A 26,567-nucleotide genomic window follows, 5' to 3' on the forward strand; every position below is an offset into this window, starting at 1 on the left:
CTCTACCTTTAAGATAGCTTCAGGAGCTGGGGGGAAGTTGAAGCTACTGGAGGCTGATGGGAGTTTTTTCTCATGACCAATTACTAGTCATTTCTGAGAACTGACAGTGATTCTGACCATTGAACAGTGATATCAACTTGTGAATACCTGCTTTAAGACTTAAGACCAGGAATTTCTTGCTCTCTTTGGTTTCCAGCTTCTGACGAGGTAACAGGGCTCCGTCTCAGCCTCTTTCCCCCCACTCCAGGCCGGACAAGGCCGCAGGGTGGGGGGGGGGGAGGAAAGCGAAGCCGGCTGTCCTGACTTGGTTTGCAGTTTCTGCCGCTGAACTGAAACCTGACACCATGAACATCTGCAGTTTTCCAAGACTTTAACTCTTTTACTACCTGGATGAGACTTACAGATTACTCCTTTTTCCCAGAGAGAGGGGAAGAGAGAGAGAGGGATAATCAACATGAAGAAGACATCATAAAACTATCAAAGACAGTGAAGAAAATAATTAAGTTTTAGATGGAGAAGAGAGAATAAGGAGATGCTTTCATAAGCTGAAATATTTTTCTGTTAAAGCTAAGGAGATGGACAATAGTGTTCTGAAAAAAACTCCTTTAATTCATGACAGAGTATATTGGGAGGAATGGAGTGTTCAAAGTGTGGATTTTGAGCAAACAGTTGAGTAGTTGTGATACAGTGAGGTGCTGGAACGGAGGGAAAGAAGTAATAGTTGAAGATTTGGGGCTGCTTGAGGCAAAGAGAAAACTTCTGTTTCCAGGGAGGCTCACAGAGACAGATGAAGAGAACTTTTGCCTTTGAATAACTCATCCTTAAAAATTACATCCCTAGACTCATGTGACCCATAACACACCTCAGAGTGATGTGAAATGGGAGGAGTGAGCTCTGATAACAGCATTTCTGGGCAGCTGACATCAGGGAAATAGAAAGCTATAACAGAAATAGTTTTCTTGTGAGAAACTCCATAGATTAGCAGAAGACGGCTTCTGTTTCTCTACAAAGACAGATGAAAAGACTCTAGCAGGAATTGGGACTGTTTTAAACACCAAAGTTCCAAGTTTTTTTTTGTCTCTTTGTTGTCATGTAAGCATGGGAATGGTTGAGTAGTGGTGGAAAAAAGGGGTTTTCTGGAGGTTTATTCTGGTTTTCTTATTCTTGTAGTTGTGTTAATAAACTTTCTTTATTCCTTTTAAGTTTTAGGCCTGTTTTGCTCTTGTTCTAATCCATATCTCACAGCAAGAAATGAGTAAGTTTTCTAGTGATTTTTTAGTTACTACTTTAAAACCGCAACACCGCCAGACTATTCAAGAGTCTTCACAGAAGTATAGTGAACGCCATTTATTTCTATCTTTAGCACACTTTTATAGGGTCTGACAGGGTCCGCGGGCTAAGCAAGTTACTATTGGCTAATACACATTGTTTACATTCTTTCCCCAGTACACAAGGCTATTGTTTTTCTTTCATTCTTGCTGCTTCAGGAGAGTTTCAAGGACATTACCTTTAATATTGTCACTTATACCAAAGGTTAGTTTGTGCAGACAGGCTTTTACTAAAATATCATGCCCACCTTCTGTTAAAATATTCTCTACAGAACTTGAAACCTTACAATGAGAAAAAGTCTACTAAAGACCCTACGACCAAAGAGGAAAGCATGCAGACGTGAACTACACTGAGATTGTCATTCCAATTTGAAACCTTCTGTTTTTATTACAGAAACTGCAAATCTTAAATACTTTGTTAATGTTAGAAATGTGAGGAAAAAAAAAAAAGAATATTATAAACTTCCTTTGGCAAAAGTGTGATAAAATATCTTTGGTTAGATATAAGGTTCTATCAAATGCTAAGTTCATTTTTTACTTTGTTCACTTTAGTTGCTTTTAGTAGTGTAGCTTTGCCTGTTTGCCAGCCTAAGACCAATGTTTGGGTAACCTTAGCTAATGCTTCAGGTTTAGATACCATATGTTTATCCTCTACCACTCCCAAAAATCCATTTTCAATTTGTCTAGTCAGTGTACCAGTAGAGATTTGGCCAATACCAGAAGAAATTGATAAAGCGATGCGAGGTGCTTTTGCTGGGACAAATGTGTGGGAATTTTGGACTCCAAGAAGTACTTGGGAATGGTGGGCTCCTCATCTTTCTGAAGCATCCATTGAACCCCAAGAATTAGAACTCATTTGCTCTATAAAAGTAAAGATTTGTGTTAAGTTTAATTATACGGGGAAAATCAATCAGTGGTGAAAGATATTTCTCCACATCACCCTGTGTATAAGAATCAAGCTTTCTGGTGTAATGACACCTCCGTAATTCCATCTACATTTAGCTCAGTTCCTCTTCAATTGCCGCAGGGGATATTTTTTGTTTGTGGAGACAGAGCGTGGTCCTTTATTCCATCTAACCTCAAGGGTGGCCCTTGTACCTTAGGAAGGCTTACCTTGTTGAGCCCCAGTGTGAAAGCAATTATTGACATGAGATGTAGAGGAAAAAGGTCATTTATTCATCAATACGGACCAGAGTGTAAGAATGATTTTAATCCTTGGGGTTATGGAAAAAGGCTCGCAGAATCCCTTCTTATGCCACCTGTTGCATCCGCAGAAGCACCAAAGAAATTAGATCAATTGGGATGTTGGCTGAGTAAACAATCTAATGCTACGTCCCTTGCATTGAGTGTTTTTTTAGCAGATGTTGTTAGAGTCTGAGGCACAGAGTGTGTGCCCTTGTCTCTGATACCTGGCTCTGACATCCAAGAAAACATTGAATATCATATAACACCCTGAAAACAACTGTTAAAGTTAAATAGAAAAACTAAAAGTTGGAGTGTGTAAATTAGAAAGTTTTCTTAAGTCACTGGGTGAAAAAGTTAGAGTGTAGAGTTTAAGCTATTTTAGAAGACAGAAGACAAGATGGAGGATTTAGGGTGTTGTCTCTTTTCCGTCTTCTTCCTTCTTCATCTTCTTCTTATAGAGGTTCTTGGGTAGTAACAGGTGATTGGATAGAGAATGCCGCAGTGCAGCACACAGGTGATAGGCCATTGGGTCACTAAGAAAAATAATTTACATGTCTATTGTTAATTGGGTAAAAATAAGTATAAAGATAAAAAAACTGCATATTTCGGGGCCATTTTATGCTATTAAAGCCAACTTGAGCCAGGCGATGGTGGGTTGAACTTGAGCAAAAAGGTCTGGGGAAGACCTGCTAAGTCTTTTAATTATATATAAATAAACACGAGAAACAAGAAGCAAACGAGCCTTTGGAGAATCTTTCCTAAAACAGAACTGAGATAAGGGAAACTCCCCTTTGAGGAGGCATCCCAGAGGAGCTCAGCCCTGAGAAGTAACCGAAATCCCACAGCAACAAGTAGTAGTAGTACAACAGATGTTAAAGGTGTTAGGCATACAACTTTACAAAACAGGGTAGCAATAGATTTTCTCTTGTTGGCATATGGATATGGATGTTAAGATTTTGAAGGAATGTGTTGCATGAATCTCTCAGATCATTCCAAAAGTATTTATAAAAGTATACAAAAGCTCAAAGAAGGAGTTTCAAAAATCAGAGTAGATGATGGAACTTGGCTAGATGATTTGGTTAATGGATGGGGTTTAATACCTTGGAAAAAAAAGTGCCTTAAAACAGGTTTACACATTTTAGTGATTGTGACAATAGTATTAACAATAGTGCCTTTTTTGCTTCAGTGTATGCAACGGATGATTGCCAATTCCACTAATAGAGATTTTTTAGTGCAAAGGGAGAGGGGAGATGTTGGAAACCGAGGAATAGAAACTTGTACAGATGCAGAAAGGTTAAATTTGCAGCCTTGGAAAGAGCTTGGAGTGATGCAGTAATGAAAGCACACAGACATTGGGTAGAGAAATTATAAACTTATGTTCCTACAGGTACAAGTAAGAATATGCTTAGAGTAAGAAAGAAATTATATTAGGTAAAATAGTTTGAGGTATAAGCTGTAATAGTGTGATGCATAGAGTAAGTTAGAGATCTAAAAACTGTAGTAAGAAAGTGTGTGAATACGTGACCTGTCACCTTATTGGTTAAAAGACAGACGTAGTGCAGCAAAATCAAGTAAAGGTTATAGGTTAATAAGTGAAAATAAGTTTTGTGTCAACTCTCTATTGGACTAAAAAGTTATATATTGCCGTGCGGAGAAGAAACTTATGACTTCTTAGAGCTATGACTGGTTTATTGCCTCTTTAAAACCTTGCACCTCGAGACTGATATCTTATCTGGCTACTTGAGCAATAAATCATTTTGAAGCAAAGTAGTCCCATCCTTTGTATTTCATCTCGACAACAACCCAGCCCCTTAGTCCTAAGTGTCAAAAAAAATCCGTAAACCATTTGGGTTTTTGTCACCCTGAAACTTAAAGCCTTCTGATAATGTTTTCATGGTTTTAGTTACTTTCCCATGAAAGTTCTATAAACATAAGTTGTTTATCACATTCTGTCCTGGGTTGATGACGTTAAATTGTATCCCCATTCATCCACCTAACCCAGACACAGGTTTTGTATTCTTAAAATTCCCTCTGAGAGTAAAAGTGAGTGGAAAAGAAGCACCGAGTCTGTTATCAGAGACTGTACTTGCTCCCCCCGCATCGGGAGTTTTGACTACAGCACAGACAGACAACAAGACACAGATCACCTTGGCTTTCCAACTACCCGGAGCAGAGAGGTCTTCCTGGACTGTTTTCTTTCCCTTTTTCTGAAACGAATCGAACCTGCTCTGGACTGGGGACTCGGGGGAGCACCGGGAGCTTGCACCCGTGGACTACCGGGAGCCCAGCCTGGGCAGCGGCATTTTCCAGCGCCAGAGGGACTGATAACAGAGCGAACACCCACAGGAAAGAGACACTCTGAAGTTTGTCATCTCTTCGGAACGGCAAGAGGTTTTGTAATTTGATATCATTCATTTTTGTGCTGGGTAGTGCTGTGCCTGTGAAATAAACAGGTTTTTTCCACTTCTCTCAGAGAAATCTCTTCCCGAACCGGTTGGGGGGTGGGAGAAAAGGGCCACGTGGGTTTGCTTCCCGGGGGGGGGCCCCATTGGAGGTTTTCTCCCAAATTTGCTCTAAAGCAGGACACATTCCTTTTAAGAAACATCTTTTGATGAACGTTTCGCATGACCAATGTGCTTGGGAAGGTGGTAACTTAATTATCCAGTCCCTGGTCATTGTCGAGAATCTATAAATACTGGAGTCAGAGAATAAAGTTGCCTTTTTCCTGTTCCAACACTGAGAGATGCTTGTGTGAATCATTTCATGTCCTTTAGTGACAGGTTTTGACTCGGCTTGAAGCTCTTTGACATCTTCTTTGAGCAACTGGATGTTCCTGGGGATGGACTGGCTTTTCTCCGACAAGTTAAAGCAGCAGAGGCCCTCAAAGTCCTGGCAGCCATGTCCATGGACTAACAGGAGGAAGTCAATTGCTGCACGGTTTTGCAAGGTGGCATGTCTGGTTGTGTCTTCATCGTTGGAGGAGGGTGCTGAGTGCCTTAGATGTTCTGTTGGCCTGCTTAGTAAGGCAATACCCCAGATGCAAAATCTCACCCAGGCCTTTTGCAGCAGTCACCCACAGAAGGAAGATGGATACTGCAACCCATTTATTCTTTGGCCAATCAGTAAATTTAGAATCACAATTTTCATAAGATCCTGACAGAGTATGTTTCTGGCATGCCAATTTGTTTTCTGTCTCAAATCTTGCAATAGGGTGATGTTTGGGGTGAGGGTGCTAAGCTGACCAAAAGTGCAGGGACCTCCTCTGAGACAAGAGGGAACTCCACTCCAGGTCCAGTCTCCACAGAGAAGGAACACACCTGGGGGAGCACTCTGGGCAAGATGGAACTGGAGGAGTTAAATGAGGTCTCAGCTGTGTAGTTGCACCATTTGACCGAATTGTAAATTTTTTTGGTTGGGGTTACATCCTTAATGTAGTTAGCTGAAGGGTTAAGGAAATAAAAGTTAAAGCAAAAACTGGCTTTAGATGACCCAAACAAGTCCAGTTCTCTAGGTTCCTCCTGTACCTTAGGAAACTTCTCCATTCACCGGTTCCATCCCTCCATAGTGCTCTCCATCGGGTTGGGCCACCTCCCTGCAAAGGGGTGTTCGCTGGGCCTAAGGGGGATCCCCACCAGACAGGACTGCAGCAGATTATCGACTGAGCCCATGGACAGGCCCATATTGTCCTGCTGGAGGGTCCTGACCAGGGTGACCCACATGTTATGGCTGGGTTGGCTGACTATCCAACTGAGGGCATGCTGAGCCATCAGGAGCATCCAGATGATCATTGCAACGGCACCAGGGAGAGTGGTTTTCATTCTGGCTGCAAATGGAGATTCTGTTATAAACATACACATAGGTTATTAGCTTTTTTGGAGGGGGGGGGTATCTCTCTGCCTTTTATTTTTCCCCTCCACTCTTCATTCCCTGTTTCCTTAATGAAACAAAATCCTGAAGATGGAGGTGGTGTTGGGGAGTTTAGGGAAGAGGGAGAGGGACTGAAGAGGGAAGGTAGGTACGAGGGAGGTAAGTATAAAGGAAAAGGGGAGTTTAGGGGATAACGGGCTAACAGTGAACTTGCTAGGATGTTCCTAGCTTTTTGGCATTGCTGTCATTCCTGGTATTCTGTTTGGTCTGAGACCTAGTGATAGGGCGGTGTACCCTTTGTAGGAACAGTGTTTTGTGGCGTTTCCATCTCCAAGTGGCTGCTGTCTGATCCTGTGGTTCTGTGGTAGATGTTAGAGTCTGAGGCACAGAGTGTGCCCTTGTCTCTGATGCCTAGCTCTGACATCCAAGAAAACATTGAATTCCATACAACACCATGAAAACAACTGTTAAAGTTAAATAAAAAAGCTAAAAGTGCAAGTATGTAGATTGGAGAGTTTTTCTTAAGTCATTGGGTGAAAAAGTTAGAGTATAAGCTAGTTTAGAGAACAGATAACAAGATGCAGGGTTTAGGGTGTTGTTTCCTTTCCTTCTTTCTTTCTTCATCTTCTTTTTCTAGAGGTTTTTGGGTAGTAGTAGGTGATTGGATAGAAAATGCAGCAGTGCAGCACACAGGTGATAGGTCATTGGGTCACTAAGAAAAATAATTTACATGTCTGTAGTTAATCGGGTAAGAATAAGTATAAAGATAAAAAAGCTGTGTAGTTGGGAGCCATTTTGTGTCTTTCGAGCCAACTTGAGCCAGGTGATGGTGGGTTGAACTTGAGCAGAAAGTCTGGGAAAGACCTGCCAAGTCTTTTGATATATATTAATAAACACAAGAAACAAGAAGCAAACGAGCCTTTGGAGAATCCTTCCTGAAACAGAACTGAGATAAGGGAAACTCCCCTTTGAGGCAGTATCCCAAGAAGCTCAGCCCTGAGGAGACCGAAACCCACAGCAACAGTAGACTTGGAGTAATTATTGTTATCTTTGTTGGGGACAGTGTTTGTTGGCCCTAAATAAGGTTTAATGCATTTTCCTGGGAGCCATCTCAGCTCAGAGGGAGCTGACACACAGGCATATCCCCTCCCCCAAGTTATCAATGGGAAAGGCCCTGCTATTTGCTGGGTGTCAGGATCTTTGTTCAGCTCCAGTGGCTTCTCATCGAGCTTAGCTCGGGTTGAATTTGAGAAGTGCCGCAGTACAGGGGGGCTTGGCTCAGAAAATGAACGATTTAGGAAATTAATGACATAGAGACCTTTACAAAGCCTCTTGACTGGAGACATGGTCTCTGTCCCTCCCCTTTCCTGAGCAAGGACTTGTTTGGTGGTACCATGGGTCCTTTCCACTATGGACTAGCCTGTGGGATTATGAGGAATACCTGTGGTGTGTTTCACTCCCCACTGATTGAAAAATGCATTTAATTTGAGGGAGTTGTAAGCAGGTCCATTATCAGTTTTTATTTCTTTGGGGACTCCCAGGGTGGCAAATGTGAGGAGAAAATGTTTGATGGTATATGGTGCATCTTCCCCTGTGTGGGCTGAGGCAAACATTGCTCCTGAAAAGGTATCAACAGATACATGAATGTATTTTGTTCTCCCAAACTCTGGGAAGTGGGTAACATCTGTTTGACCCCAGAGCCTAGGGACGGCAATTGGTATGACTGGCAGTTTGGACAGGTGGCTGCAATAACCCTGGCCTGTTCTCCTGAAAGATGGAACGTGCACATGAAGGCTGGGACATTCTGATGAAAAAATGCATGTGACAATTTGGCCTGGCCAAAAGTATCTGGCACATTAGCTGTCTCAGGTGTCATGGCAAGTGCATCTGCTTTTCTGTTTCCCTCTGTGATGGCACCTGGGAGGTCGGTGTGTGACCTCATATGCATTATATGGAAAGGATGCTTTCTGTGGGAGATGAGATAAATCAGTTTAGAAATCATCTTATACAAATTTAGATTAGAGACTTCTTTTAAAAGTGAGTGTTCTGCTCTCATAGCCACACCTGCAACATACACTGAATCAGTAATTACATTTATAGGTTCCTGAAATCTCTCAAAGGCTCTGACAATGGCTGCCAATTCTGCCTTTTAGGATCCTTCCACATCATCAGTGACTTGTGGGAGGACCCCAAGCTGTCAGTAAAAATGGTCAGAGCTTTGAGGGGTGTTTTGCTTTGGAGGAATTTAGGGACCAGATTAAAAACCAAATTGAATAATTTATTTTTAGGAAAATGAATTGAGATTTGGCCTGGATAGCTATCTAGGGTGAAGACTCTCATTATACTGAAGCAAATGCTGTGTAAGAGACGGTCCAAAGTTTTCCTCATTTGCCTCACGACCGTCACAAGAACAGAGACTAAAACCCTGAAGACCCCAAGGGACTTTGTAAAGGGGTTCTGGCCTGGTTGAGGTGGATGCTTGCCAAGTGATTGTTTGCAAGTGTGCTTGCTGTGCTGCCACGGTACATTGCCTTCATTCTTGCTGGTGAGCAAGGACTTGTGAAGAGCGGCCTGTTCTGTACCTTATACCTGCTTCCCAGATCAACGGGTCTAATCACAATTGCCTGTGAATCTCCCCACCTCTTGGCCAACTGCCCCTCACTTTGAAACAGACTATAAAAGTGACTTTCTAAGTTACTTTCTTCAAGAGAGATCTTCCCAGGGAAGAAGACACCGGCGACCCTGTCTCATCCATTGGTAGCTATAACCCCCCCTTTTTTCTCTCTTTACTTTGCCTCTTTATCCCTCTCTCTCTCTCTCTCCCTCCCTTTCTTTCCCTCTCATCTATTGCATAACCCATGTTGTTGGCACTAAAATAAAGGTGCATTATTGCTATTGTGATTTAAACTGATATCCCTTTGATTCACTGCCCCCTGGCCAGCCCTCAGCGGAGGTGTTTCTTCCAGCCTCTGCACTGCCCACTGATGACGGTGGAACCGCCCAGTACATCAGAGGCAGGTGTGATCCCTTTCCCTCCGTGCGCAGCCCAGCGTGGGGGGGCAGACGGGTGGACACGCGGAGCTGCTGCGTGCGCTGGCTACTGTAGCGCTGTTGCCATGGCAACCACCACTGGAGCAAACAGCAACTGTAGCTGAGCAGCAGCGTCAGCAAACAACAGCTGCAGCTTCACAGCAAAAACCTCTCATCACTGCCCAGTACCAGCCAGCAGCAGCTTTACAGTAGAGTCAGCTTTGCTCAGAGCCTGCAAAGTCCAAACTGCTCAGCAATACAGTTGCAGTTCAACAATGACAGCAGCTTGAAGAAGCACCAGGTTCACCACCACAGATGGCTTCACTGGATACTTCATTGACTACACAGGGTCAAAAAGCTTTTGACCACTGTGGACATGATTTTCTAAGCCTGAGAAAGTTTTCAGCCTGTCAGTGGCTGATCTGTTCCCAAGGGAAAGTTTCTTGAGAACATGTTTCTCTCAAGGACTGTTTTTTGTAAATAGGTTTTTGGTTCCCAAAATAATGTTGTACAGATGTCTTGAGTGTTTTCTCTTGTCCCATCAATGGGATGAGGGAGGTGTTGTTCCGTTTACCAATCATGTTAAACCTGTATCAGAACACCTTATAAAAGGGGCTTAAAAACCCTGAAATAAAGCCTTCAGATGAAAACCTCTGGCTGCTGTGATTGAACCCACGCTCCTATTTCATGTCCACTAGCAACAGACCACAGCCTTGCCAACATGTAATTTTTTCAGCTTAAAAATACTACAGCTGGCATGGACCCGTGGATATGGGAAATATCAACACAAAGTCCAGCACCCCTGGATTGGTTTCAATAAAACAGCCAAGAGGCAGAAATCAAGCAACCGGAAGGAGAAAGCTCACAAGCAGATAACTCGAGCTTGTAATTTAAAAGCACAAGTGCTGAGAACATTATAAAAATCTCAGCTGGTCAAGATGTTTCTATAAATATACCCCTGTCTTCTCAAACCACACAGGGTTTGGCACAGCTGCTCCAAGTGCCTGTTTTGGCCCTTCATCCATAAAGCAGCAGGTCATCTCATTCAGCTCCATTGCCTACATTTAAAAAAAAATTCCTCTGGAACTTTTTCTTCAGTTGAAGGACTGTTTAGGGGACTTCCTTATGGCTTCAGATGGCAACTCAACCTCTGTAAATAATCCCTATACTCATCAGCCAGCGCCATCTCATGGGCAACAAGAGGTCCAGCCTCCTATTGGAGCACCACCTGTGGTGAATTCTCATACTGCACCTTCAACATCATCTAATACAAGACAGCAAATGGCTACTTCCTTGCCCTACAGAGGAGAGGGAGAGTTCAACAAGATGAATGATACAGTCTTCAGGCCAGGAGAAGATGCAAGCAAAGCCTTGGTGCCTCGCCTTCCAAGGAATGTTGCAAGACTTGAACCCGTTTCAACAAATTGGGCAGATATCAAGAAAAAAGCACTTAAAGAAAGGAGCTTCAACATAGCAGAAACAGAAATCACTGACAGTGAGATATGGCAGGCAAAATGCAAATCCTAGATGGAAGCCTTTGACTTATGATGTCATCAAGGACTTAATGCAAGCCAAAAAGGCAATGGATTAAATTCTCCATATTTCAAGGAACTGTTGAGAGGCACATTCAACAAGTATGATTTAGTACCTTATGACTGTAGATATATTGCCTCCATAATCCTAAAAGACTTGCAATACATATTATGGGATGTGAAGTGGAGCAGGGCTCTCATGCAATTGAGAAACACTTATGCTGGAAGCCCAAATGCAGCCCTCACATTGGCTCATCTATCAGGGGATGATCCTCATGACAGACCTAAAGATCAGGCTGCAAATTTGCCTTGAGAAGTGATTGCAGACATCAAGGAAGCAGCACGGAGAGCAATTTTGCAAATCCAGTCAACTGGAATCCCAGATGGTATTTATACAAAAATAAAACAAGGTACCTTTGAGCCATTCACCTCATTCATTGATCGTCTCACACAAGCAGTGGAAACACAGTGCAGTGATGAAGCAGTAAAACCACTCCGGATTCAAAGTCTTGCTTTTACAAATGCTAATGCAAAGTGCAAGTGCATTATCAGCACCTTGCCTGATCCACAGCCAACCTTGCCTCAGATGATAAAACCCTGCAGTGAGGTAGGCATGCCTCAGCACATCGTAGCAATTCAAATAAATGTCTTAATAGACAGATTCAGAAAACTCCTTGAAGCACAAGATGAGACACTCGCAAGAACTCTTGCAGCGCTCAATCTAACTCCTCAACAAGGCAATTCTTCAGAAGTTATGGCAGCAAAATTACACAAAAGACCATGGTTCAGGTGTGGGAAACATGGACACATAGAAAAGAATTTCTTCAGGAAACGCAAAAGCACCAGGTCTTTGCCGAAGATGCAGAAGAGGAAGACATTGTGCAAGTCAATGTCACTCAAAAATATAAGTGGATGGAAAACTACCCCTTCCAAGGAATGGGAAGAAAAGCACACAAATAATGACAGTGTCACAGCAGTCCAGGATCCCTCAAGGAACACAATCTGTGAGGAATCCCAAATCAAACTCCATCTGCAGAACCATCTGCAACTTCCCAAACAACACAGAACTGTTAACCCTAGAAGTGCAATATGAATTGGTAGCTTCCAAATTACCATACTTTATGAATGAGAATGAGAATCATGCAGTGATTCCCATGGGGGTCACTGGAACATCATGGAAGAAACAAGAATTTTAATTATAAGCAAAGACAGAAACAGTACAGCTCATTGTCTATTCATCAATCATCTCAATGAACTGTGATGAGAAGTTAATAGTTTTGGCCCAGTCCTTGCATCCTCCGTTGATCATCCCAAAGAATACGCCAATAGCCAAGGCCATTGCTTTGCCCTCAAACAGCACTCAAAAAGGGAAGTGGATTATTGATGGATGTCACTGCAGCACTCACCACCTTGAGATGAACTTGAAAGACAGACAATCTTGTCTGGGTAAACTGGTAGTCCTTGACACAGAAGAAATTGAGGGTGCTCAAGAAACTGGTAAAGGAACAATTGCGGAAAGATCACATCAAGCCAACAAATAGACCCTGGAATTCTCCAGCGTTTTGTCATCCATAAGAAAACCTCCAAGTCATGGAGATTGCTTCACGTCAGCTAGGACTGCCCAATCTCTCAATGATTCCAAGATTGATCACTTGTGATCATTGATCTGAAAAATTGTTTCTTCAATATTCTGCTTCATCCAAGAGATGCATTTTCCATCCTAAAACATCAATGAATGGAAACTTTTGTGAAGATACCATTGTAAGGTCCTTCCTCAAAGACCAAAAAACAATCATCAATGATGAACTTGCATCACTTTTTGACCTACTAAGAGGAGAAAGATTCACACCTGAAGCTCAAGAAGCCCTTGAGAAGGTCACTGAAGCCCTTCAGTAGAGATAAGCACATCGTTGTACAATGTCACAACCATTCTTTCTTGCAGTGTTAGGAGAAAACGTGCTACTGTATGGTCGCATATTTCAATGAGACACTTCAAAGAAAAATTAATTGTTAATAATAAAATTAATTTTTTCCCTAGAGGTCCCCCAGAAATCATTTTCACAACAATAGAAATGATAATACAAATTATATTTGTGTCACTGTCAGACAGGAAATGATTTACACAGACACCGCTCGAGGTGTGGTAGAAGAAGAAGCAACTTTATTCTGTCATTTTAGTATTTATAGATTCTCGACAACGACCAGGGATTGGATAGTTGAGTTACCATTTTCCCAACCACGTTGGTTGTAAGAAACGTCCATCAAAAGACATATCTTTAATGGAATGCATAAACATCTATGTTTATAGTTCCTTTCCTGGGAAAGCCTTTAGAAACTATGAGAACAATGTCAGAAAGCTTGATTTTCAGGGCAACATCTCACTTTTTTTGTCTTTAAAAAAGAAAAAGAAAAGTAAAATGAACAGAGGAAAAAACAATATCTTAACCAATCAAAAGGAAAATAACAGAGAAAACAATGTTTCAAACAATCAGAAAGCTTTAGTTTCAGGATGATATCTCATCCTTTCTCCATTACAAAAATAAAAATGAAAACATGCTCAGCATCAGTGTCTACTTGTGGATGGGCCATCGGGGTGATCACTCACGTCATCTGCATCTGAGTCATCATCCAATGGCCCATCCATTGGATGACTTTCAATCCGTTCAAGGTCTCCTACCCGCTCGTCGGCTGGGTGCTGCCTTTGTGGTTGGAGGTCAGGACGAGTGCGCTTGGCAGGTACCCAGCGTACCCCAGTATCTGTGGATACACATGCATACCCATGCCCCAAACCGATAAGGTCATAGGGACCTTCCCAGTGCTTGGTGACTAAATTCCTCACTCGAACCTTCACTTGAGGCTGACTCGTCTCATCCAAAGCCTGCAGTGAAAGGTGATGGTTCAACATGACCAGGTTACTGGAGTTCTGCGGCACCGTGAGATGATTGAGGGTATATAAAGCTTTTTCCAACTGACTGTGCAGGGTCTCACCCTGCATTCCACGTTTCTGCTTCTGTAGAACTCTCTTTAGTGTACCATGAGCATGTGCTACAATAGCTTGCCCTGTCGGAGAATGAGGGATACCAAACTTGTGTGACACACCCCACAACTGCAGGAACTGCCACACCTTCTGAGAGGTGTAAGCAGGACCATTATCGGTCTTCACAGCAGAAGGTATGGCTAAAAAGGCAAAGGCCTGCCTCCAGTGGGCAATGACATCGTGGGTCTTTTCTCCCGTGTGAGTGGAGGCCCACATTGCAGAGGACAAAGTGTCCACACTGACATACACATACTGGAGCCGACCGAACTCGGCAACTTGGGTGACATCGATCTGCCAAAGCTCCAAGGCCCTAGGGCCCGTGGGGTTTACCCCTTCCGGCAAAGGCACAGCAAGCGCATGACAGTTGTCACAAGACTAAACAATGTCATGGGCCTCAGCTGACATCAGCTGGAACTGCTTCTGCAAAGTATGTGCGTTCTGGTAAAAAACCCATGCGATGCTTTGGCCTGCTGGAGCGTGTCAGGCTGAGGTGCAACCCACGCAGGGTTAGCCAATTTGTCAGCCCTTGCGTTACCTTCTGCAATGAACCCTGGAAAACTGGTATGACTCCTCACATGCAGAATGTAGTATGGATGCACCCAGGCCTCAATGGCACACCACAGGATCTTCAGTAAATGAAACAAGGCAGGATTGCTGACCTCCTTCAAAACTGAATGACCCAACCGCTAGGCTATGTCAGCCACATAGGCGGAATCCGTGACCAGATTGAAAGGTTCCTGGGAAAATTTCTGAAATGCCATGACAGCAGCCCTTAATTCCACCAATTGGGCTGACCCATCCTCATGACTCTCCAAACCTTGCCACTCAGATCCGTCCTTTCAGGTAGCAATGGCCTTCCCAGTCCTCCCCAAAGTGTCAGTAAAGACAGTGTGTCCTTGCACAGTCTCCTGACAATTTTTGGGCCACAAAGAAATTTCAGTGAATTTCGCCACTTGCAATAGCTGATGGCTGGGCAGATGATAGGTGATCTGCCCAGAAAAGTTTTCCAGAGCACTTTGCAAGGAAATACTGTTCACAAAGCTCCAGTCAAAATCCTCCCACGGTACCGGGAGCACAATCTTTGCGGGATCCGCACCCATCAATTGCAAACACCGTTGCTGGCATTTGACTATCAAGTGAGCTATTAGCTCAAACAATGCAGTCGCTGTCTTCTGCAGCTGATGGGGCAGGAAGACCCATTCTAGGACATGCAAGGGATCAGACCACTCATTCTACTGGCCAATGATACCCGTGGGATGCAAATCTGGAGTGGCAATGGAAACAACAACATCAATGGAAGGATCAATGCGATAAACCTGACGAACAGAAACTGCTCGCTGAACCTTTTCCAGCACCTGCTGTGCCTTTCAGGGTGAGCGTCCAAGGTGACTTCAATTCAGAGTCCCCCTTTAACAGACCAAACAAGGGAGACAGCTGTGCCGTGGTCAGTCCCAAATAGGGATGCAACCAAGTGACAACACCCACCAACTTTTGGACATCATTCAGTGTCTTTACCGAATGCACAAATTGCAGCTTTTGATGTTGGACTGTCCGTTCCAAAATTTTGACCCTCAAATACTTTCAAGGAGGTTGGCGCTGAACCTTTTCTGGAGCTACTTCCAGCCAATGATAATGCAGGGCACTGATCAGCTGAGGCTGTATCCTCAGCAGTTCATCCTCAGTGGGAGCAGCCACCAAGATGTCATCCATATAATGATAGAGATGAGCATCAGGAAATTGCTTGCAAACTCCAGACAGGGCTCAAGCCACATACCATTGACAAATGGCAGGTGAATTCTGCATGCCTTGTGGCAAAACACTCCATTGATATTGTTGAAGTCCAATCTTAAGGCAGGAATCAGACAGCACACCAATGTGATGTGGAACTGAGACCCTTTATTGTGTGTTCTTGCTGTGCCTATATAGTTTAAGCCAAGCATCTAAAAATAGCGTACAGATTATCATTCTGATTTATAGCATTGTATACATTCTTTGCCAAACATACAATTAACTTTTATCTTAAGCAAATCACCAGATGTTTGCAGACCTCTGTTTGATCTTTGTTCTTGCTCAAAAGCAGGAAGAATTTATGACCTTGTTTTTCTTTTGCAGTCTACTGCTTAGATCAGCATGCTCTGTAGTTCGGATGTGGGTCAAGGCACATATTCCTTTGATCCACATTCTTTATTCGGAATTACATTAAGACGTCCTTCTATAAAGAGGTTGTAAGCCAAGCACACCTGCAAAAGCCCCAACATGATATCTCTGTGCGGGCTTAGCATTATTGACAGCTGGCACCAAGAAGGCAAATTTTGGTCTGTCATCGGGATGCAAAGGAATTGTAAAGAAACAATCCTTCAGATCCACAATGAGGACCAGCCAACCAGTGGGAAGCATGGTGTGTGACGGCATACCAACCTGCAACGTCCCCATGCTTTCCATCACAGCATTAACTTTCTGGAGATCTTGTAGCAACCTCCATTTCCCAGACTTTTTTTTGATACAGAATACAGGAGTGTTCCAAGGACTGGTAGAAGGCTCCAGATGACCCTGGTCCAACTGTTCTTGCACCAAATCACAGAGGGTGACTTGTTTATCATGAGGGAGGGGCCACTGGTTCTCCCAAACGGGTTTATCCACCAGCCACCATATAGGAGGCGTCGAACAGTCTACACCCTCCAGCACAGTGGCCCCCATCAAAAATCTGTCCTGATATGCACTCCCTATGCAGCCAGAACATCCCTCCCCCAGAGAGTTGTGACTCCTTCGTAACATACGGCCAAACCATGGCTGTGTCTCCCTCTGGGTTCGTGATGAACATTGGCCTCCGGCTCACATAGCATTGTGCTGCCACTGCCAACCCCGTGACAGACATCTGCACCGGTTCCAAGGGCCACTCTGGGGGCCAGTCAGCAAACCTGACAATCGCGATGTCCGCGCCAGTGTCAAAAAGCCCCTGGAGGCTAACCTCTTCCTGCGTCTCACCAGGGCTGGACAGGGTGGAGACCGGTTCAGGACGATCCTCAGCCGTCAGGACAGTGGTCCAGTGAACCTGAGGCAGCCCAGTGGACCCAAAGCCACCATCTCCTTGCAGCCGGTTCTCAGCCCTGTGAACACGAAACTGAAAAGGCACAAGTTGAGCAAGTCTGGTTCCCACAGGGATAGTGATGGGGGGGTGAGCGTGGAAACGATGGCGTAAATCTGCCCTGTGAAATTCGAATAGATGAGTCCCAGGTGCACCACGATGCCCTGAGCAGTGGTACTAGATCTCCTCACAAGAAGAGCACTCATGCCCTCACCCACTAGACCAAAAACATCCAAGGGAACCCTGTACATCCTGCAAGAGTCTAAGACAACCATATCCACTGTGCAGACATCAAGGACCTCTGAACCGCAGGTGCTGGCTACGAGCTGGCCAAGCAGACCTCCATCGGCTCTGTGGTGTGAAGAGAGGCTTGTGTCTGAGCGCATTTCTTCGTTGCGCTCTGTTTCCCATTTCCCGAGCTCGGCAGAGGCTGACTATTGGCATGGACCTTTGCCTTGCACACATTTGCTGCATGATTTGGCCTACCACACCAGGCACAGAAAAACAAGGGAGTCGAGACTCCCTGCGTTTTCTTTTTCTGCTTCTTGTTGGCCTGAGCAGTCCCCTGTTGCTACTGCCCACCCTCCAGCTTCAGCCAAGTCAGCTGCAGAATGGCAGCCAAGGTAGGCTGCTCCTCAGCAGCGACACCTGCCTCTACACAAGCCTGTGCCATTTGCAGCAGTGAGGGATCACCAGGGAGCATTCCAATGATCCTCCAACACATGGCATTACAATTAGACCTCGCGAGGCTTTTGAGCACAATCTGTCTCGCCTCTCAATCTTGCACCTGCCTCTTCACAGAAGCGGTCAGCCGATTCGCAAATCACAGAAAAGACTCATCAGCCCGCTGGACAACAGTCGCAAAAGGCTCCTTTGAGGCAGCGAATTCTGTGGTCTGCACTAACGCTGCCATGCCTGTCTCCTTGCATTGATCAAGCACAATTGGGTCAAGGCCAACCTGCCTACTAATGCCAGCGAAGCCGTCCTTACCCAGCAGAGCATCAGATCTGATCACCCGCCTGGGATCCCGCTGACCCAAGGCAGTATTCTGCTGCACCACACAACAGGCCATCTGAGCCCATTGCGATTCGATAATGTTGTATTCTACCAGCTGAAAAAGAACACGGGCTAAACTCCGGATATCATAAGGTACCAGGACATCACCAACAAGGCCCTGAAGGGCCTGCATAACTTCATTTGACCCTAACCCATGTTTCTCAGCCATCTCCCGGAGATTTGCCAAAGCTTTCCAGGATAATGGCTGATGGGTCCTCTGAGTCTCATCCTGAAGCACAGGGAACACCTGATAACCCTCCAGTGGAACAGTCTCGCCTGCCACATCCTGTCTCACAGAATCCCCCAAGACAGGGCCAGGCACTTGGCTGGAAGACACTGCAAGAGTGCTTGGCATCACAACCGCCGTAGCACCAGCAGAATCAGAGGAGCCATTCCCTCCAACCAGGGGATAATGTTCAGAAGCAGGACCAGCCACCTCGTCAACCTTGGCTCTTACTGCTTCCCAAAACCACACCTGGTCCTACGGTCGCACAGTCATCTGGCAGGGAGGTAAAGTCCACAGGCCAACCGAACAAGACCCACCATGCTGGGGACCCTTGCCTCTGTGGGCCACCAGCTTCATGACAGTGGTATCACTGCCTGTGCCAAGAGTAAATAACACAGGGCCTCGATCCGCCACGGTCGTCCCAGCTGCAGGAGACAGAAGGTGCGACCCCGCTCCAGCTGCGAGCTCTGGCATTGCCCAGGAACCCGAGGCGGGGCGAGGTGGAGCCAGCTCGGCCCGGCCCACCCCCAACGCAGGGGAAGACCAAGGCGCAGGGAGAGGGGCGGCTCGCAGAGCCGCAGCACAGCCCCGTTCTCGCTGCCAGGTGGTGTTTCGGGCTCCCGGGAGGGGAAACCCGCATCACGGGGCCCACAGCAGCCAGCTCGGCATCCGCGCTGCACATGGCACTTCCCCCCATGCCCAATGAATCTGGCACAAGAGAAGAAGAGGCCGGATCACCTCTAACAGAGTCTCCCCGGGGACGCAAGGCTCAAAAGTCAGTGCCGACTGCTCTATGCAGAGCAGTACGAGTGCCCCACCCACCGGGACAGGGACCGAGAGAGTCACCCAAACCCTCGCCTTCCAGGATGGCACTCGCTTGCACATGCGCGGCAGCTGGCTCAGAGCCTAGCCTCCTCCCCCATTAACTCCTGGGGGGTACGGCACAGCTCAGCCACAGCTAGGGCACGGGACCATCCCCTGCTCCTCTTCCAGGTATGGATGCTAACTATGAAGCAGGGAGCACAGTGCCTGTGGAAAAGCAGGCCGCATAACTTCCAGTCTCGCCTGAGAAAGTGGCCTGGGAAATCATAAGGAGGAATTAAAACAATCCTCAGAGATAGAAGACAGCCTTGCAGGTGCTGTTTGTCAGTTTCCTGTTTTCTTGCAAGAGAAGGTTGAGGGGTGGTGTACCCCACTGACCAATGATGGTGATGTGTTAGTTTACTAACCAATAATAGTTTTACTTTTCTGTACTTTCACGTATCGGTCTATAAAAGAAGATCTGAAGTAATAAAATATATAGGAACTCTCCTGTTCAACTCACAAGAGAATCTGTGTCGTTCTTCTCACCGTTCCCAATAGAACAACATCCAAAGGCTGCGCGGACCCCTGTTTAGGCAGCTCCATGGCGCTTTGCGCTGGAAACCCACACAGAGAACGGCTTTTGCTGTCTGGGCACCAGGTGAGGCAGGGCCATGCCCATCTGCTCCGTGGAACCCCTGACGGCCCGCCGGCTGGGACCCAGCTCGCTGGGGCCCCAGCAACCCCGAGGGAGCTGACCTCAGAACCCGAGCCACAGCCTACCCCCAGCCCCGCGTCACGGGAGGAGAAAACTCCACCCTGCTCTCCAGGCTGGAGTCCGAGCCATCCTCGTCATTTTCCTGGGTTGATTATGATGTTAAATTGTATCCCCATTCGTCCACCTAACCCAGACACAGGTTTTGTATTGTTATAAATGCAAAGGCAGATTTGGGTTAAATAAAAACAATTTATTATAAAACAATTTCTATAAAAAATAAACAATGAGGAAAAACCACAATAAAACAAACAGCGCAGCGCTGGGTGGACAGGGGTCTATACCCAAAGGTATAGGTGTTCCCAAATCCACGAAGGAGGGTAGACTGTCCGGGGTTTTTATAGGGATTTTTAGCCTTGAGGCCAAATTCCAGGCAGGCACCATTCATCAACAGTCCTTGATTGTCGTATGAATTGATTTCCTGGCGTTGGAGAATAGAGTCAAATGGACGTCCGGACCGAGTCTCCTCATATGTAAAGAAGTTCTGGGTGGTTCTTGATTTCATTGTGGTTCAGGCCATCCGGATGGGATGGTTGGATCCGGGTTGGAGCCGATGGATATTTCGGCTGGATTTTTCCTTTTGTTTACCTGATGGCTTCCCCCAACGGTAGCCTGCAAGGCGGGGTGTTCAGGTCCGGTGATGAGTATCTCGTCGGAGCCTCTCCTTGTTGGCTTGATGTTTCGTGTCCTGTCTATTCTTTCCCGTTGATGGGCACCGAGCCTGTCCTTGTCAGTTTGATGAGTTTTTGTCCTGTCAGCTTGATGAGCCGTGTCCTGTCTATTCTTTTTCGTTGATGGGCGCCGGCTAGGATCGTTATCCTTTGAGTGGGAATTCGTGGCTAGATCTGGGAAGGGCTTGTATGTCATACTGTACTTTATATTTTATATCATTATTGTTATATACATTTATTTAGATTTCTACGAATTTTTACAAGTTCATTTCTCACAGTCCCCCGCCTAATAATCCATTACATTAAAAATTCGTGTTATTTCATCCAATTCTGCAGGGGAGGACTATAATTTTTTTTACTCACATTCATTTTCTTCCCAGTCCGTTAACGAATTCTCACTATATGTTTGTGCCAGGTTATATTTATTTTCAAAATTCTTTAAGGCTTTAATCACATTTTCGTTTTCTTTTTCCTCCTCTAATTTCATTAGTTTAGAGAGAGGAGTAGGTCTCCCTTGTGCTTTCTCAGGATCGATTGGAAGTGTGGCAATCTGCATTCCTTGCACAACAGAGTGAATTAGTCTGATGAAGCAAGGAATTAAGCAGGGAAGGAAAATGATTCCGGCAACTGAACAAGTGATGAAAAATACTAGCTTCTTCCACCAAGCCCCTTGCCCGAATATCTGGTCCCACCAGGAGGCTTGTAGGATTGAATTCCATTTTTGGACTGGCACATGAGCTACTTTTTTAATTTCAGCAGCCAATCCTTTTATTGTTTCTCCGTAATCGTCTATTTCCATACAACACTCGGATTCGTTGTATCTGCCACACACTCCTCCCTCCTCGGCTAGCAAATAATCGAGAGCTAGTCTGTTTTGGTACACAAAAGCTCTCATTTGTGAATGTTGTTTGGCTAGGAGTTCTAGGGCTTCTGAAGTGTGGTTGGAAACTATCTCTACCACCGCTTGCAATCTGATAAGTCTGTTGAGGAGATAAATGGGGGTTCTGTAACCCCAGCTGCCATCGTTTGCCCAAGTAGCGGGCCCGTAATATTGAATGATCCTTTCGGCAGGCCATTCTTCCTCGTTCCACTTCTGGTTGCCTCCCGCCATTGGTAGTTCCCGTTTTAATTCCCTCCTTTGTCTGTTTAATGTTTCAAAGAGAGGGGCTCCCAATGATTTACTCTCTGTTTTAGGTAGAGTAAAGAAAAAGGGCTGAATTATTCCAAGTGTGCAGGATCCTTTCCATTTTCTGGGTAGCTCGCTATAAGCTTTTTTCCCACATATCCAATATATACCATCAGGAGCTTCCCAACCCTTGTTCAACTTTGCCGGATCATCCCAATATTCCTTCAATCCTATTAGCTCATGGAAGGGATTGGCCCCAGAGTTTTTGTACCAGCAAAGTCCAATTATTTCCATCCATTCACAGTTATTCCCCCGGGAGCGACTCCAATAGCCCGCGGGTGGTTCAGGTTGCCAGGTTTTAGTTTTGCTTTCCGAATTCACCGTGAGTGTGCTTACACACGGGGTATAGCCTACTAAATCAGTGAATTCTTTTCCCTCTCTGCTAATGCAGACAGTACCGATTATTCTTTGGTCTATAACCCATCCCTCTGGTCTTTGTTTTGTTTTTGATATTTTAGAGCCTTCCCATTTTAGAAGTTGCTCTGGGGTTAGTCCCTCTCCCTTCCAAGGCCATCTTTCAGCTGATTTTAACCCGCCACAGATCCAACAGTTAGATAGACCTAATTCTGTGGCTATTTCTTGCATTAGATCTATGAAAAGATTCTGGTTGGGGTTTGGCAACCCCCAATTGCTGTATTGTTTCTCTAATTGCTCATAATGTTCACTAAGAGAGTTAAGCCTCTCCTGTTCTAGCCTCTTTTTCCGAGCTTCCGCTTCTCGCCTCTTTAACTCTAGGGTTAGTTGTTTTATTTTGTTTTCAGGGTCCACCCCTTCCTCATCCCTGGAGAAGCAGAATACTGGGTTGAATTGCAAACATACCCGGTCATCACTACTTTTTAACAAATCAAGGATTATCGGTTCATTATTAAAAAAAGCTTTTTCTTCATGTTTTAAGTTTCTACCTTCCCAATATACCTTCCCTCCCATGGTACACATTTTCAAATTCGCTTTATTGTAACATAAAGGGTTAACCGCATAATATGCCAAAAAGGTGGATTGTCTTTTCCCCCCTATCCAGACCGTTTTGTTACATTGACTGCAGATTGGAATTGGGGGAATCACTCCCACTTCTCTCCTATACCTGAAATGGGAAGTTTCAGTCTTTCTTTTCATAGGAGTTTTAGACTGCCCGTCCTTAAGACTCGCCGCTGGGTGATAACACCAGACTTCCCCCTTTAGTTCACATAGATTATACTGAGTGCCATTGGATATACAAAACCCCCTTTGTTGTTCTGGAGGACAGTCGATTATTCGTCCGGCATTTGTGGTGGTCTGGCACCGCTCACACTTCTCTAGGGGAGGATCCCCCAGAGGCACCTCGGGGCTCATTCCCTTGGTCAAGCACATGGCTAGATTCAGGAACATCAGGATTCCCCACCGGTGTATCCCTCTGCCTTGCCCTTCGCCCGTATAAAAATATACGGCGGGGATTACCATCTTCCCGGCAGCAAGGATATTCTTCAGGGGCCCTTGTAGTTCTTATGGCGTATCTTCTTTTAAAGGTAGCCCACCGAGACGACTTAATCGTGTCTGTCCTGCACGGTACTTTTACTGTCTTTGGGCACTCGATTTCTAAAGCCTCTGCCTTGGAGTCTAGTTTCCCTCTTATCCCCTTTTGAAAAAGTAGGAACCACTCAGGAGAGTCGAGTTCCAACAACCCCGCCCTGGTGGCAAGTATTAAGAGACGGCTAGTCAAATCCTGTTCCTTTTCTAGACACTTTATGCACAATCCTTTAGGTTTGTACCCTCCCAAACAGTGGGTTACCCAAATCTGGTTACAATAGACGCACTTAAAATGTATAAACGGAAAACAATTACATTCAGGGTGAATACAACTTATCTGATCGTTATTGTTCATTTGTGGTTACGCTGTAGTCTGATCTTTAGTTCTCCCGGAGGGGTGGTGACTTTCCACTTGGAGGTGTCGTATTCCTTCACTTTCTTTACCCGAGATGAGTGGGTCCAACCTTTTTCTGCGGTCCGGACAGCTGTGTCTGTGGTCAGGAGAACCAGGAAAGGTCCTTCCCAATGGGGGTTGAGGGGAAGCTCCTTCCACGCTTTGACGAGGACTTTATCCCCAGGCTGTATCTGGTGTATTGCAAATCCCAGAGTGGTGCTTTGGGGAATCAGTCCTCGTTTTCGTAGTTCCTATAAATTTTTGTTGATAGCAATGAGATATGGTTGTATTTGTACATCCTCCACTTGGGGGTGTCCCACCGGCATTCCATGTTTGTATGGCATTCCGTACAACATTTCAAAAGGGGACAGACCCGTTTCAGAATGGGGCATTGTTCTTATATTTAGTAAAGCAAGAGGGAGGCACTTAATCCATGACATTTTTGTCTCTATCATGAGTTTAGACAATTGGGATTTAAGTGTCTGATTCATTCTTTCCACCTGCCCTGAACTCTGAGGATGCCAGGGAGTGTGGTATTGCCATCTGATACCCAGAGCTTCTGAAGTTTGTTTTATAATTTTTGAAGTGAAATGAGTTCCTTGATCCGAATCAATACAGTCTACTATCCCATACCTAGGGATGATTTCTTCCAATAAAATTTTTGATACTGTTTGGGCCGTAGCCCTTGCTCTGGGAAAGGCTTCTACCCAGTGCGTAAGTTTATCAACTATTACTAATAAGAATTTATATCTCCCGATTTTTGGTAATTCGGTGAAGTCCACCTGGATCCTCTCAAATGGTCGGTATGAGAGAGGCCGCCCTCCCCAAACGGTTTGTTTGGAGTTGGATTTATTTACTTTTTGGCAAACCACACACCCCTGTACCTCTTGTTTGGCAATTTCAAAAATCCCCTTGCATCCGAAAAATTTCAGGAACTGATCTGCCAGCGCCCGAGTTCCCCAATGGGTCTGTTTGTGTAGTCTTTGTAACACTCTCCTTGCCACTCCCCTCGGGATCAGCTCCCTCCCATCAGGTAACCACCATTTTCCCTGTTTCATGACTCCCCCTATTTTTTTGAATTCTTCAATCTCTTTCTCTGAAGGGAGCATAGGAATTTCCGGTAATTCCTCCGGAGTCACCTCGGGAATACTTACGGTAAGCAGGGCTGCTCGTTTTGCCTCTTTATCGGCTAAGTTGTTACCTCGGGTTTGAAACTGCAACCCTGTCTGGTGTCCTTTTACATGGACAATTGATATTTCTCTTGGCCCCCGGACTGCCTCTAGAATCTGTCTGATTATTTCCCCATGAATTAGATCTTTTCCTTTGGTATTTATTAGACCCCTCTCTTCCCAAATTTTTCCAAAAGTATGTACCACACCGAAAGCATACCGTGAGTCTGTGTATATGGTCCCTCTCCTTCCTTTCAAACCTCCGGAGGGCTCTTAGGAGAGCATAGAGCTCGCAAGCTTGTGCAGACCAACTTGCTTTCAAAGGTCCAGATTCCACAACTTCCCCAGATGCACCATTTATTATCGCATATCCTGATTTTCTTTTTCCCTCAATAATTCTCGAGGATCCATCTACAAACCACTTCTCTCCCCCTTCTAACTCCTGATCCTCTAAGTCCGGTCTTATTCTGGTCTGCAGCTCCACGATCTCAGAACAGTTATGAACTAATTTCTCTAAAGGTTCACCGAATAAAAACTGAGCAGGATTTTGTGCAGAAGTAGTTTTTAATTCTAAACCGGGTGAACTGATTAAGATGGCTTCATATTTCAGGAGCCTGGAATCAGTCAGCCACTTTTCTGCTTTTTGCTGCAATATGTTTCTCACATCATGGGGAGTGTAGACTACCAGAGGAGCCCCAAAAGTTATTTTCTTTGCTTCTCCTACTAACAGAGCTACTGCTACAATTGCTTGTAAACACGTAGGCCAACCTCGACTGACTGGATCTAAGATCTTTGAAAGAAACCCTATAGGCTTCTTTTGTCTGCCCATTCCTGAGTCAGGACTCCCTGTGTTGTTTGTTTACTCACATTCACAAACAACTGGAATTCTTTATTCGTATCTGGTAGAGTTAGTACCGGGGCAGTCATAAGAACAGTTTTTAATTTCTGGAAATTAGACTCATCCTGTTCAGTCTACTTCAGCCTGTCAGTGTTTAATCTTTCATACAAAAACTTCACTTTTTCACTGAAACCCTCAATCCACTGCCTGCAATATCCCAAGAGCCCTAGAATTTGTCTAATTTGCCTTTTTGTTTTTGGTGCAGGCAATGCAAGGATGCCTGCTACCCTCTCCGGGTCTAATTTTTTCCTTGAGATATCCAATGTCTGAGGTATTTTATTTTTTATTTCAGGCTCTGTGAATTGCAGCTTGGATTTTGATACTTTCAAACTTTTCTTTCTTAGAAAGTTTAACAAGGCAATCGTGCTTTTCTTCACACTCTCTTCAGTCGGTCCAGCTATTAGCAAGTCATCTACATACTGTGAAAGCTTTGTCCTGTCCTCAAGAGCAAATTGGGTTAACATTTGTTCTAAAGCTTGTCTGAAAAGGTTCGGAGACTCCACAAACTCCTGGGGGAGGACCTTCCACCTTAGCTGTTGCTTACGGTTTGTATCTGGGTCCTCCCACTGAAATGCAAAATAATCTCTACTCCTTTCATCCAGAGGGCAAGTCCAAAAAGCATCTTTCAAATTAATCACACTATACCACACATCTTCTGGTGTGAGTCTATTTAGTAAAGTATAGGGGTTGGCCACCACCGGGAATCTAGTCCGGGTCCTAGCGTTTACCGCTCGTAGGTCCTGGACTAATCGGACGCTACCATCCGTCTTCCTTACAGCCAGGATGGGGGTGTTGTGTTGAGACATGCAAGGCTCTAAAGTACC

General features: G+C 45.0%; 1 pseudogene; it reads left to right on the forward strand.

The window, feature by feature from the left end:
- Window positions 1-2,706, forward strand: part of LOC148183317 (uncharacterized) — a 70,018-nt pseudogene extending 67,312 nt beyond the window's left edge.
- Window positions 2,707-26,567: the final 23,861 nt, after the last annotated feature.

This window comes from Pseudopodoces humilis, chromosome 12, assembly GCF_049639895.1.
Source record: "Pseudopodoces humilis isolate 2021_Gansu_Grassland_sample_001 chromosome 12, ASM4963989v1, whole genome shotgun sequence".
Classification (NCBI taxonomy): domain Eukaryota; kingdom Metazoa; phylum Chordata; class Aves; order Passeriformes; family Paridae; genus Pseudopodoces; species Pseudopodoces humilis.